Raw genomic sequence first — 12,111 nt, 5'->3', positions numbered from 1 at the left:
GTGGACCCCTGACGAGTTTGAGCACGGCGTAGACTGCGCGTGTGAGAGCTGTGCTGCGGGACAGCAGTTTTGAGGCCGTGTTGGGCCCCACTACCGAGCCGAGCTGTGTACTCTGATGATTTTGATAAATTCCTGTATATACTTGATATTTGAACTTTATTCTTTTTGTGTATATATATCATGCCTTCGGGCCCAAATGTATATAATTATGGTATCATCATTTGGGTATCAAGTATATGGGAATTATTTACAGGTAAATTGTAGTCTTCCGCTGATCTGATGAATTGATGTTAGAGTGTGTATGCTGTGGTGGAATACAGTATCTGATGATCCTGGCAGGTATGGGTTAACCGGTGTTAATCCGGTCACCGCTCCGGTTCAGTGTGAACGGGGTGTGACATTGCTGCTCTCTGATGGATTCTATCCCCATGTAGTGCCCCCCTTTTGTATGGGTTCTGCCCTTTTGTCTGCCTCCTTGTGAGGCTCCCCCCTCCCCCCCACCCCACCCTCCTCCTCCTTCCTCCTGGATATTCTCTCTCTAATATATTTTTTATTCATCCAAAAAAAAAAAAAAAATTGAGACTTGAAAAGTCAAAATGGACCTCTCTCTCTCAAGCTGTTTTTATCTATCTGAAGTTACTAGATAAAGGACATGTCATTATGCATGGATGGATGCAAACAAAGCAATTTTCATAAGCTTCCACAAAAATAAAACAAACTATAGAGCAGATCACGGTTTAGTACCTGATACAAAGATTAATTAACACCACTTTATGCCAGGTAGTTAACTTCCCAGCACCTCAAATCCTCAAGAGCGACCAAGTACAATATCCAACCATTATTTGAAATAAACAATTTATTCCACCAGCCACACACCTCTGAGGCTCTGATGGAGTAAATCCCCATAGAAATCTTAAATCCCTGCAAGAAAGCTCTAAACTGTGCTCCATTGTAGCACCCAAAAAGCACCATCTGGATTTACCTATCCCTCGAGTTTCCACCAGACATCAGATTATCCAAGGAGCTTCCAACGGAATTGAGATTCCGTGTGTCACCTGGGTTTGCTTCCGCACCTTGTCTTGTATACACCAGAATGAAGTTTCTATATATGTCATTATCCCAGAAAAATTGAAAACCCTCATTTTTCAGCAATTGCTTCCCTCGTTCATTTGCAGCTGAGATCTGCTTGAAAAGGAAAAACTGGTGAAAGTTAGACCCATAAGAGACCATGGTGATTCAGTGGGTTATTAGCTTTCTGTCGTCCTACTGGATATTGTGATTCAATTACAGCAAAGCTGAGAATGCATCCATTAAAGGTATTGAGATTGCTTCTCTCTCATCATTTAAACAGGAAAGGGAAAGCAAATTTATACAATTGAGGATACCACTTAATTTAATTTCAAAACAACTTTGTTACTTTTGGCATCATCAATTTGTCCTGGTTACAAATAGACCAAATTTTTAACCAAGGACCGGGACTCCTTTCTGACCTGATGTCTGCCTGTTTTACAAGTTATACAAAGTTATCATGGCACAACATAAAGCCTTGTTGAAGGGGACCCACGTTTGCAAATGCTAGTACTAGCACATCCATAGGACAGTTTCAAAAATTGGAAATTTGATAGGTTAATGGCCAATTTGGAATCGAATCGGCTGTGACCAATCCCAATTCCAGACAATTCATGCCCCAGAAACCCTAGCATTGCTGAGTTTTCAGATATGAGGGCCAACTCTAGGATTCTTGGGACCCTGATTCCAATCCGGAATCAGTAAAGACCGATTCAATCACCAGTCCATGTTTTGAGACACTGCGTAAGGACAACATCAAAAACTGTAGGTAAAAGAAATAAAATAATTTATTTTAAAAAGAACACTTTGGTCTTCAGTTTTAATCAATTAAAACAAGAAAGTATTAAAGCATTCAATTTTGTTTCCTTTAATTTTTTTTTTTTTTTTACTTTTATTTTTTGCAGAAAATGCTATCTTTTAAGTCCGACACCAGCCTTCCAAAGCCAGCTCGAACAAACCACCTTTTAGTTTTTTTCTCGTAGCCAACAAAAAAACTATACCAGCATCTTGCATCGCTTGCCAAGTTTTCTTTGACTTGCCATCCTATGGAAACAAAACAGCTGAATATAAGCTCAGGGAGAAATCATGCCAGCTCTGTAAGAAACTTGAAAAGTATTTGCCAAATTGATGATTACCTTAGAAGAGCTACTTAGTTTTAGTAATTTTCCAATGTGAGCCAAGTCGTACGAGCTCAGTAGCAACCCTCCATCCAGCTTACTTTACAGACCAACCCAACTAAAATACTGGGGAAGGATTTGATAGATCTAGCATCTGTTTAAAATTTAACCCCTTCTGCTTTCATCAGAACCACATTTTTGTTGTGATTGGACTTCAACATAGTTTCAGGTCTCTGTGGAACTAGCGTACGAAAGAAAACTGGAAACAGTTTAAGCAAATCCAATTTGGATAACTTACCTGGTAGCAAGCAAGACCGACCTGAAAAGAGCTCATAGTTAAGCTGCCTCAATAACAGATTTGGTTCACCTCATAGGTCAGGAAGACAAAACAATGATTTCCTCACTAGTAATCATAACAAGAGCAGCCACCACTTTCAAAACAATGGAACCGATGAGCATCTCTAATTATTATTGTCCTCTTTGTAACCAATGAGATGAGTTTTACTGCAGCATGACAATCATCACACATCCTAAGGTTCTTAATTATGCGGAGTGGTGCTCCTGCCGGGGTGTTCATGAGGCCATATGCTACCGCAAGTTTCTTGCTGTGATAACTAAGATACTTTTCCTTCTGTTCATCCTCCACATCATGCAGCACCGCACCAATGCTCGGCACATAGCACAACTGTTTTATCTGCGCCAGTAACTCCTCGATCTTCTTATAGATCAGGACCGACTCAGGCCGTTTCTTGTCTTCTGAAATGAAGACATGCGTATTATTTCTTAATTCTATCCAACTTACCCCTGGTTCTTTTTTTACATCCCTTCCCCTCATCAACTACCGAATCTTAACAACTCCATCCCATCTCCCAACCTTTGCATACATATTAGATAGTAGGATATATGTCCCAGCATCGCTAGGATCCAATTCAAGGATGACCTCAGCTACTCTCATGCCCAGACTGAAATTATGATGGACATGGCAAGCACTCAGCAAGGTACGCCATGCAATTGCATCCCATCTGACTGGAGTAGACTGCATCAACCTCTCAGCTTCAATGAGTAGTCCAGCCCTACATAATAGCCCAACAATGCAAGTGTAGTGCTCCACACCTGGTGTAATTCCAAACTCTTTCATCACCTGGTTCAAATAGTACAAACCCTCATCCACAAGGCATAAATGACCACAAGCTGACAGAACACCAACAAAAGTTACATAGTCAGGGAGCTCTTCTGCTGCCAACATGTCTCTAAAGACTAAGAGAGCTTCCCTACCAAGCTCATGGTGTGAGTACCCGGATATCATCGAGTTCCATGTTATGATGTCACGACAAACCATATCTGAGAACGCTTGATAAGCAGATCCAATATTACCGCTCTTTGCATACATGTTAATCAGGGCATTCCTAACAATGACATGATCATTCAATCTTGACTTCGCTGTCCGGGCATTTAATATATCCCCGAGCCCAAGAGCATATAGCCCAGCACAAGAATTCAATATAACAGCATATGTGTATTCATTTGGAGCAACACCTTTGAGTTCCATATCCAGAAACAGATTCAGTGCTTCCTCAAAGCCCCCGTTTTGGGCATAAGCAGCCATTATTGCAGTCCATGACACCACATGGCGATTGTACAATCCATTAAAAGCATTTCTTGCACTCAATATCTTACCACATTTCCCATACATGTCAATGATTGCACTGTCAAGAAATTCATCAAACTCTACACCCATCCTCAGAATCCGATTGTGCATTTGCAGACCCAATTTCAAATATTTCAAATGAGCACAAAGACCAAGAACAGTAACATATGTGAAAAGGTCCCACTCCACCAATTCGGTAACCATCTTACCCAAAACCTCCAATGCTTCATTCAAACGGTTGTGCTCCAAAAGCCCAGTAATAACAGAATTATATGACAAAGTATCTGATCGTGGCAAGGTCATGAAAACCATCAAAGCTGATTCCAAATCCATACACTAGAGTACATAGATATGATTGCATTTCTCACATAGGGGTGAAACACCAGTCCTGACTTCAATACATAACCATGGCATTGCTTTCCCTGTTCGAGTGCTCTAATATCAAAACATGCAGAGATAACAGTAGCAAATATATATTCATTGGGTTGCAGAGATTCCCTCGAAATCATATTTCTAAACAATGTGAGAACTTCAGAAGCACGCCCAAGATGGAGATAACCCGCCATTAATGCACTCTAAGAAACTACATTTCTCTTAGTCATTCCATTGAACAATTGACGGGCGACTGAAATTTGGCAGCACTTGGCATAGAAATTGATCAAGGAATTTGTCTGAATTACGTTTTCTTCAAGGGCTCGAGGAGTTTTGATCAGTTGACCATGGAATGTTGAACCTGGTTTCAAATTTCTTGTATCAACATATATTTTCAGGAGCGTTATGATATCTTCGAGGGAAGCTGAGGACCCTCTGTGTTTGAATAGAGAGGGTTTGTGATATTGCATCTTCCGCAGATCGAATATAGATGCTTAGGAATCCTTACTTCGACAAAGGTGGAGGGGAGAAGAAACTGAGAGAAGCATCGAAATTCCAAAACCTTATAACAACCAGAGCATTGTTAGATCAGGAAGACCAAATCATTGAGAAGGCAGTAAATGGAATAAACAATGTTCACCTGCATCATGCACCAAATGAATGAAAGTCAACAAAAATGTCCTCCAAACTTAACTAAGAATCTCTGGGACATCTACAGAGAAGGCATAGTACATCACTTCAGACAAAATCGAGCATGATTCATTACCGATGTTTTAAAACAGGGTCCAAGAGTGAACCAAGTAATGTGGGTAGGGGCAAAAACCATTCAACCGAATGCAATGCTTGAACAATTGGTCATTTGATCATTAAACCTATCATTGCTCTCCATAACCTACTGGCTCGGGCTCGGGCTCGAGCTGGGGGCCACCTCTCCCTCTCCCTCTCCATACCTAAAACAAATACAGAAACGTTTTTGTGGTCACTGATGAGCCTAAATATGACCACGGATATCCCAGGGCGAGTAGTTGGCTCCGCCATATCTTCGTCGGGCCTTCCCCTCGGCCACAGTCACGCCGAGCAGTTGGCTCGGCCATGTCTTCATCGGGTGGAAGCTTGGCCATATCTTCGCCGGATGGCCAAGCAATTGGCTCGGCCATATCCTCCCCGAGCATTTGGTTCGGCCGCGGACCCACTAAGCTCGCACACAACTTGCTTGTGAATAGGTCAGCATTTGGTTCCTACATTGAAGGGCACACATCTCTTGCTCCCAACGTGCAAAGAGTTAGCTGCCCCCAAACTCGGAATAGCCCACACACGAAGGACCTTGAAAGCCCATGATAGAGGGGAATATTCCCAGGACCGTCACAGATGTAGGAATATTCCACAGAATCTTCTCAGGAACCGAATATCCGCAATGATCCAAGTCACCACCTCGTAGGAATCTGCCCACAGGTGAGTTTAACTCCACAAGCAACCACGTCTAGACACCTATAAATACAAGGTAAAAACAGGTAAATAAGGGGATAGAAAATTTTTACGGAGAAAGTTCATCTGAGAATTACCTGCTGCTGCTTTTCTGACTTAAGCATCGGAGGATTTCCACCACTGACCCAACCAAGTGCTCTGGTCACCTTTTTCTTGCAGGTTCTTTGGACGACCAGAGCAGCCACAAACTCCTTGTCAGAATTTGCCACATCAAATTGGTGGAAACTAGATACAAAAAGCTTCTTTTTCCCATGCAGTTGCAAAGTGATCGAGTGGGCTCACCATCTGCCCCTAAAGAAAGATCTTCTTGCTAAGCTCGACGTCAAGGAAACATTCAAGACCACCTCATGTCAGGACAGGCACCACCCGCACCAATAGAGGGACTTGCACCTCCTCCAGTTGTGGTTGCAAGTGATGGCCCACTTCTAGCCCCAGTGTTACCAACAATGGCATCACCTGCTGGTCTCGCAAGTAGACCTCCAGCACCAGCCCCTAAAGCCACCGAAGTTAGTGCACAGATCCAGGACTTGCAGATGTAGATGCTAGAGACCAATAATCTGGTCAAGACGTTCATCAGGAAGTTCAGCTCAGCACTACCAAACGTGCCTATCACAACAGCAAATGGCCATTACGTCTCCTTTAGCCCCTAGGTGAAGTCACACCAGGTCAACAAGTCCCCGTAGGCACAGGACAACCTAAGAACCCCACCACAACACTTGACTTGAGGAGAACAATTGTGCCCATGCCCAGGAGAGGTCACACCGCAATAGTGTGGCTCCTCTTAAAATATCAAGGCTGCGGTGAGGATGCTTGGCTCGAAAAACAGAGGCTTCCCTTCCACATGATGAAGTGAACAACGAGCGACCTGGCCGAATGTGAACTCGTATTGAAGGACACAATGAGCGATGGGCTAGCTAAGTCCTAGGCTCGAGGGATGAAACCCGCGGGCACCGAGCGGAACACGAAAGAAGACTGCCCCAGAGGAGCCTGGCCTAACCAGCAAGGGCGACCTACTGAGCCGACCAAAGGCCACAAGCAGAGGCTGAACGAAAGAGGCAAGATCTAGAAAGGCATCTTCAACAGCTAAATAAGAAGGTCGAAGGCCTCCAGAAACCAACATCAGACCTGGCAGTCATTCTGACTCACAATGCTTTGTCTAACAAGCTAATGGATGCAGAGCTACTCGTGAACTTTAGCGCACCAATCTTCAAAATGTACAATGAAACGATGGATTTGTCCGATCACCTGTTGTACTATAGCTCGGCAATGACGGTATATGAAAAGTCAGACCCCACTCTCTGCCAAGCCTTCGCTGCATCACTAAAAGATGCAGTGCTCTTATGGATGTCTAGCTTGAAGCCTCGATCTATTCGGAGTTATGATAAGTTGACCAAGGCATTTCTGGCAAGGTTCTAAGCCAGCATGAGGCAACGGCAGACACTAGGCAATGTAATGAATATGAGACAAAGGCTTGGAGAGCCTATAAAGGATTTCCTTGCACGATTCACAAAGGCCACCTTAGAGGTAAAAAAACCTGCCTGATGGGGTGGCTTATAGCTCACTGTGCAATGGAATTACCCACCTAGAACTGGTGCAATCCTTGGCCCTGGATTTGCCAGAAACATGTCGGACTTGCTACGAAGGTGTAATCAATATGCTAATATGGATGATGTATCTGAAACAAAGGGGATGATTGACAAGCCCGAGCTGCTGGCGAAGGATAAGAAGTGGCTCCAATGGCCAAGAGAAGATGACTGGGAGTATAAGAAGACCAAACCAGAATGGCCTACTAATAGAGGTGATAACCCAAATCAATATAAGTTGGCAAAACTCGAATGAATCTTATACTAGAAATCCAAGATCAAAGGTTTCTGCACTTGCCCAGGCCAATGATCGCGAAGCCTGAAGAAAGAAATCCTAACAAATACTGCAGATACCATAGAGATCATGGGCACGATACAGAAGATTGTGAAGCCCTGAAGAGAGAAATCGATGAGCTCATCAAAGCAGGATATCTGAACAAGTATTTGAAGTAGAAATTTGGTGAAGGACGCCAGAATCGGGATGAAGTCGGGTCATGCCAAAGGATTCCTGAATAAGGCAACAAGGATTTTAGTGACCCCCAAGTGTAGACACCCAATTTTGTCACCCTCCCCCGGCTGTGATGACTTACGGAACGTGGATGCAACCTCTCGCTTCCGATCGACAGAGATGATAACTGACTGAGGTAACCCAACCCAAAAACATTCCATACTCACCCAAAAACCATAGAAACCCCATGCGAGAGAAAAGAAGTGTCCAATTATGACTTCTCATATATGAAGAAATCCGGTCTAAAGCGACTGTACGGATGGATAGTACTCGGAATGACGATTCCAATGATATATGGTATGTCAAAATCAGACCGTTAGATCTCCCGCAAACATTTCTAGAAAATAGAGCATGCACACCCACACTTTGCCCATGCACCCCCACACCTTGCCATGAGCACCCAAACCCCGCCCATGCATGCCTAGTGCCCAATAGTCCCAACTATGCATGCCTCGCACCCCATAGCCCTGCCCATGTGTGCCTAGACCCTCACTGCACGTGGCCCAGCCCCTCACTGCGCGTACCCGCCCTCCTGTACGTGCCCCCGCGCTCATGCAGATGCCCCTATCCTCCTGCGTGCTCCCCTGCCCCTCGTGCTCACAGCCCCACCCTCGTGCTCACGGCCCCGCCCTTCTGCTATGTGGCCCCGTGCTTGCCCGTACGTTCCCACCAACAACCGACATCCTCACTCTGATGATCATATTTTGGATGAGATTCCCTCTTCACCCACTTGCATACTCTGCGTGTCACACCCCGTTCATAGAGAACTGGACCGGTGACCGGGTTAACTCCGGTTAACCCAAACCTGCCAGGATCATCTAATACAGTACCCAACCACAGCATACACACATCTAAGACCAATGTTCAAAAGTTCAGCGGAAGACTTAATTTTCCTATAAATACCCTCAATATACTAGATACCCAAATTGTAGTATATAGATAAATACATGTGGGCCCGCAGGCATGATATTTACACAAAAGAATAACAATTCACGTATCAAGTACACAAAAAAGGGGTCATCAAAAGAATCAAAAAGTAAAACCCTGTATGGCGTCACTGCGGTGGTCTCACAGCACAGCCCTCGCACGTGCAATTCGTACTGTGCTCATATTCCTCGGGGACCCACCAATCCTCTTCAGGGAATTCAACTGTGGGGCCCGACCCTTGATCTTCAGGCTGGTGACCTGCAAAATCATCTAAAAGAGGTCTACATGTGGGATGAGTTCACTAGCTCAGTAAGTGAAAAGAAGGACCACACAATAGTCCACACAACAATCATAACCATATGCACTATATGTTATGCAATTCATTTTTAATCACATCCACCTAAACAACATTACTAAGTATTTGGCTTAGTGCTACTACAACCACAGTGCGCGTATATTCCAGGTACGAGCCATGAACCCCATCCCATGATACGCCCATAGGGCCGTCGGAGAAGGCCCACCGTGAGTACTCAGAAAAGTAAAGCATACCGACTACCGGCTCTCAACATAAAAGTAAATGACAGAAAATAAAGGTGTTGACTCCAGCAATTTAAAAGCAGTATGATTGGCCCTCTTGAATATACCACCGAGGTTGCCGACTGTCCTAATGACCAGCCAGGCGTATGTCTAACCGCCACAGTGACCCGACAACCGCGACCACTGCTTCCCCCCAAATGGTAACCCAACACCTCAACCCCTGTTGGGAAGGGTCGTAGCTTGGGAAGATGACAATCCTAAGCCGCATGCTCCTATATGACATAGTACGATTGCATAGTGCCACCGCGTCCCATTCCATGGGCCACCAATGCACTCGTTTCCAAGCCGACTACGGCATCTAGTCTAATAATGCATCATGCGCAATGATCCCATCATTCATCACATAAGCACATCATCATTTAGCATTGAGAAAGTAAAACACAACACACATGTCCAAATCATATGAGGATGGCTAAGCTACACATAATTTGCATGATGACATAGCTAGTCTAAATACAATTAAATGAATGCCAAACAAGCCTTATAATAATGCCAAACGTCCTCTCCCCACTTACTTGTTGTGTACAAAGACTCACGCCCGGTACCGGTGAGATCCGGCGCAAGAAAAGTAAATTTTGGTGAACCTATCATAAGTGAATGGGATTAGCATTTCACCACTTTGAGGTCAAAACTAACAAGATTTGATGACAAAATCATGTTTAAAATCATAAAAGAAGGTCGCACGTCTGTTTTAGGTCCATTCAGACACAAAAATCACGTTGGGGGTCTCTCGGGTGGGTCGGACAGCCCACCGGTCACTGCCCACCGGTCTTCACAGGTGGGCGGGTCGACCCACCAGTCGGCCCGCCAATCCTGGCCCACCGGTCCTAGCCGAGGGCCTACCTTCTCAGGCGGGCCGTTCGGCCCACCGGTCCCAGCCCACCTGAGAGGGCAGAAAAATGTTGTTTTCCTTGAAACTTTCCCCAACCTTTGGGGAATCAAATGGGGCTTTTCCAAATCCATTTTCCACACATTCAAGGTCTCATAAGATGATTTTAACCTAGAGCTAAGTTAGATTTAAAGATTGAGAAGCCAACTTACCTTCTTTGCTCAAAAACTCTTTCAAAACCCCAAAATCACTTAGCTCAAAAAATCACCTATGCTTCTCCAACCTTGTAAACACTTCTTCAAATCCTTCAAAATCAACACATAGACCATCTATTAAACCTTAGATTCATCATCTCAAGGGGGATTTACAGGGTCTCAAGGAACTCTACCCAAATCAAGGGTTTTACTTGGGTTTGGTGAAAGTTTAAGAAACATAGCCTTTGCTCTCCTCTAATCGTAGATCTTGTGTTGGGGATCACTCTTCCGACGTCGGAATGGGAAGATCAAACCTTGGCGCCGCTAAAATCCATTTCTTCTTCCTCTTCCTTCCCTTTTCCTCTTCTCCATTCTCTTTTCTCCCTTCTTTTCTCTCTCCTCTTTAATCTTCTCACCAACTTCTAAATGTAATAAATGAGATATTGAAAAACACAAAATAATGCTATTTATACTTTCTTAAAACCACTAGTAACCACATGGGTGGGTCACTCAGGTGGGCAGATGCGCCCACCTGAGGGCCGAAAATTGGCCAACAAGTGGGATTTTGATGGTATTCGACTCTCGGCACACGGTATATTATACGTATGTACTTTAGGATACAACTACATACCAGCATTATCCGTACATGGCCTTATGATACGTGCATGTGCACGGCTTGGGTACACCCATCTCCTCTGACTCTGACTTGGACTTGTCTGGCCAACCTGTGTTCAAAGTCACCCTTGCTATCATGGTCCATAAGGAACCCGCCTTAACCCTCTCTGGTTCAGGACCTACATGGTTAAACTGGGTCAACTGTGTAACTAGACCGGGTTTAAAAAGTAGGGTATCACACTGCACCCCTGCTAGCGTACCCTACACTGTGACCTCCCATTGGCCAAAAAAGCATCTTTTTCCCTCATTAGCCAAAAAATCACTTCCTTCACCCATTGGCTAAGAAAAACAACTTTTCACCTCATTAGCTAAGAAAAGCATCTTTAAACTTGGAGTAGCTCCCACTCCAGAGTCCTACACACTCACGAAAGAGGGGAATATCCACAGGATCTTCCCTAGAATCAGGGCATATTCCTAGAGTGGACTATTGGTCAAAGCTGGACTCTCCACGAACGATACTCAAGATTCATTACCTATAAATAGCATGGTAAGCCCCAGAAGAAAGGATCAATCACTCTTTTTTACACAATAAGTTTTCTTAAGTAACTGTTGTAGAGAAAATCTGAATTAGGCATCGAAGAGTCCCCCGTCGGGTCTGCCCAGCTCTCTCTTATCTTCTCTTTTGTGCATGACTACCATAGAAGACCAAGTCTTGCGAGGAAGATAACCTAGTCAATTTTTACCACATCAGATTGGCGCCGTCTGTGGAAAATAAAAAAAAAAATCCTTAGAAGTCAATGCAGCTGCACAGTCAAGTCAAGTAGGATCCAAATTTTAATAACTAACAATCTCTTAAGTGATAATTTACAATTCAATATGGACAAAAAATAAAGAATGTTGTGCTTATGAAAGAGTAATGGTCTAAAAGCAAAGGACATGATTCTCTTAATCAATGGTAATGCATGATGACGAGAATATATTGAAGCAGCAGCATGGGGCCTTCTCCAGGGGATTGAAGAAGGCAAAGGAAGGAAGATAGGATGTTGAAGACATCCAGAGTGACTTAGAAGACTTGGGATCATGTTTTAATAACTCATTTTGGTAGTCATGGATTACTTTATAGATTTTTTTGAAATATTCTAATCTTTTGTATAAATGTCAATTTTT

At 43.9% G+C, this 12,111-nt stretch overlaps 1 pseudogene; it reads right to left on the bottom strand.

Annotated features, from left to right (window-relative positions):
* Window positions 1-669: 669 nt before the first annotated feature.
* Window positions 670-5,244, bottom strand: LOC122077205 (annotated as a pseudogene).
* Between the last annotated feature and the right edge of the window lie 6,867 nt (window positions 5,245-12,111).

Source organism: Macadamia integrifolia, chromosome 4, assembly GCF_013358625.1.
Source record: "Macadamia integrifolia cultivar HAES 741 chromosome 4, SCU_Mint_v3, whole genome shotgun sequence".
Taxonomy (NCBI): domain Eukaryota; kingdom Viridiplantae; phylum Streptophyta; class Magnoliopsida; order Proteales; family Proteaceae; genus Macadamia; species Macadamia integrifolia.
The sequence above is the reverse complement of the archived record's forward strand: the minus strand, read 5'-3'. Positions and strand labels throughout refer to the sequence as shown.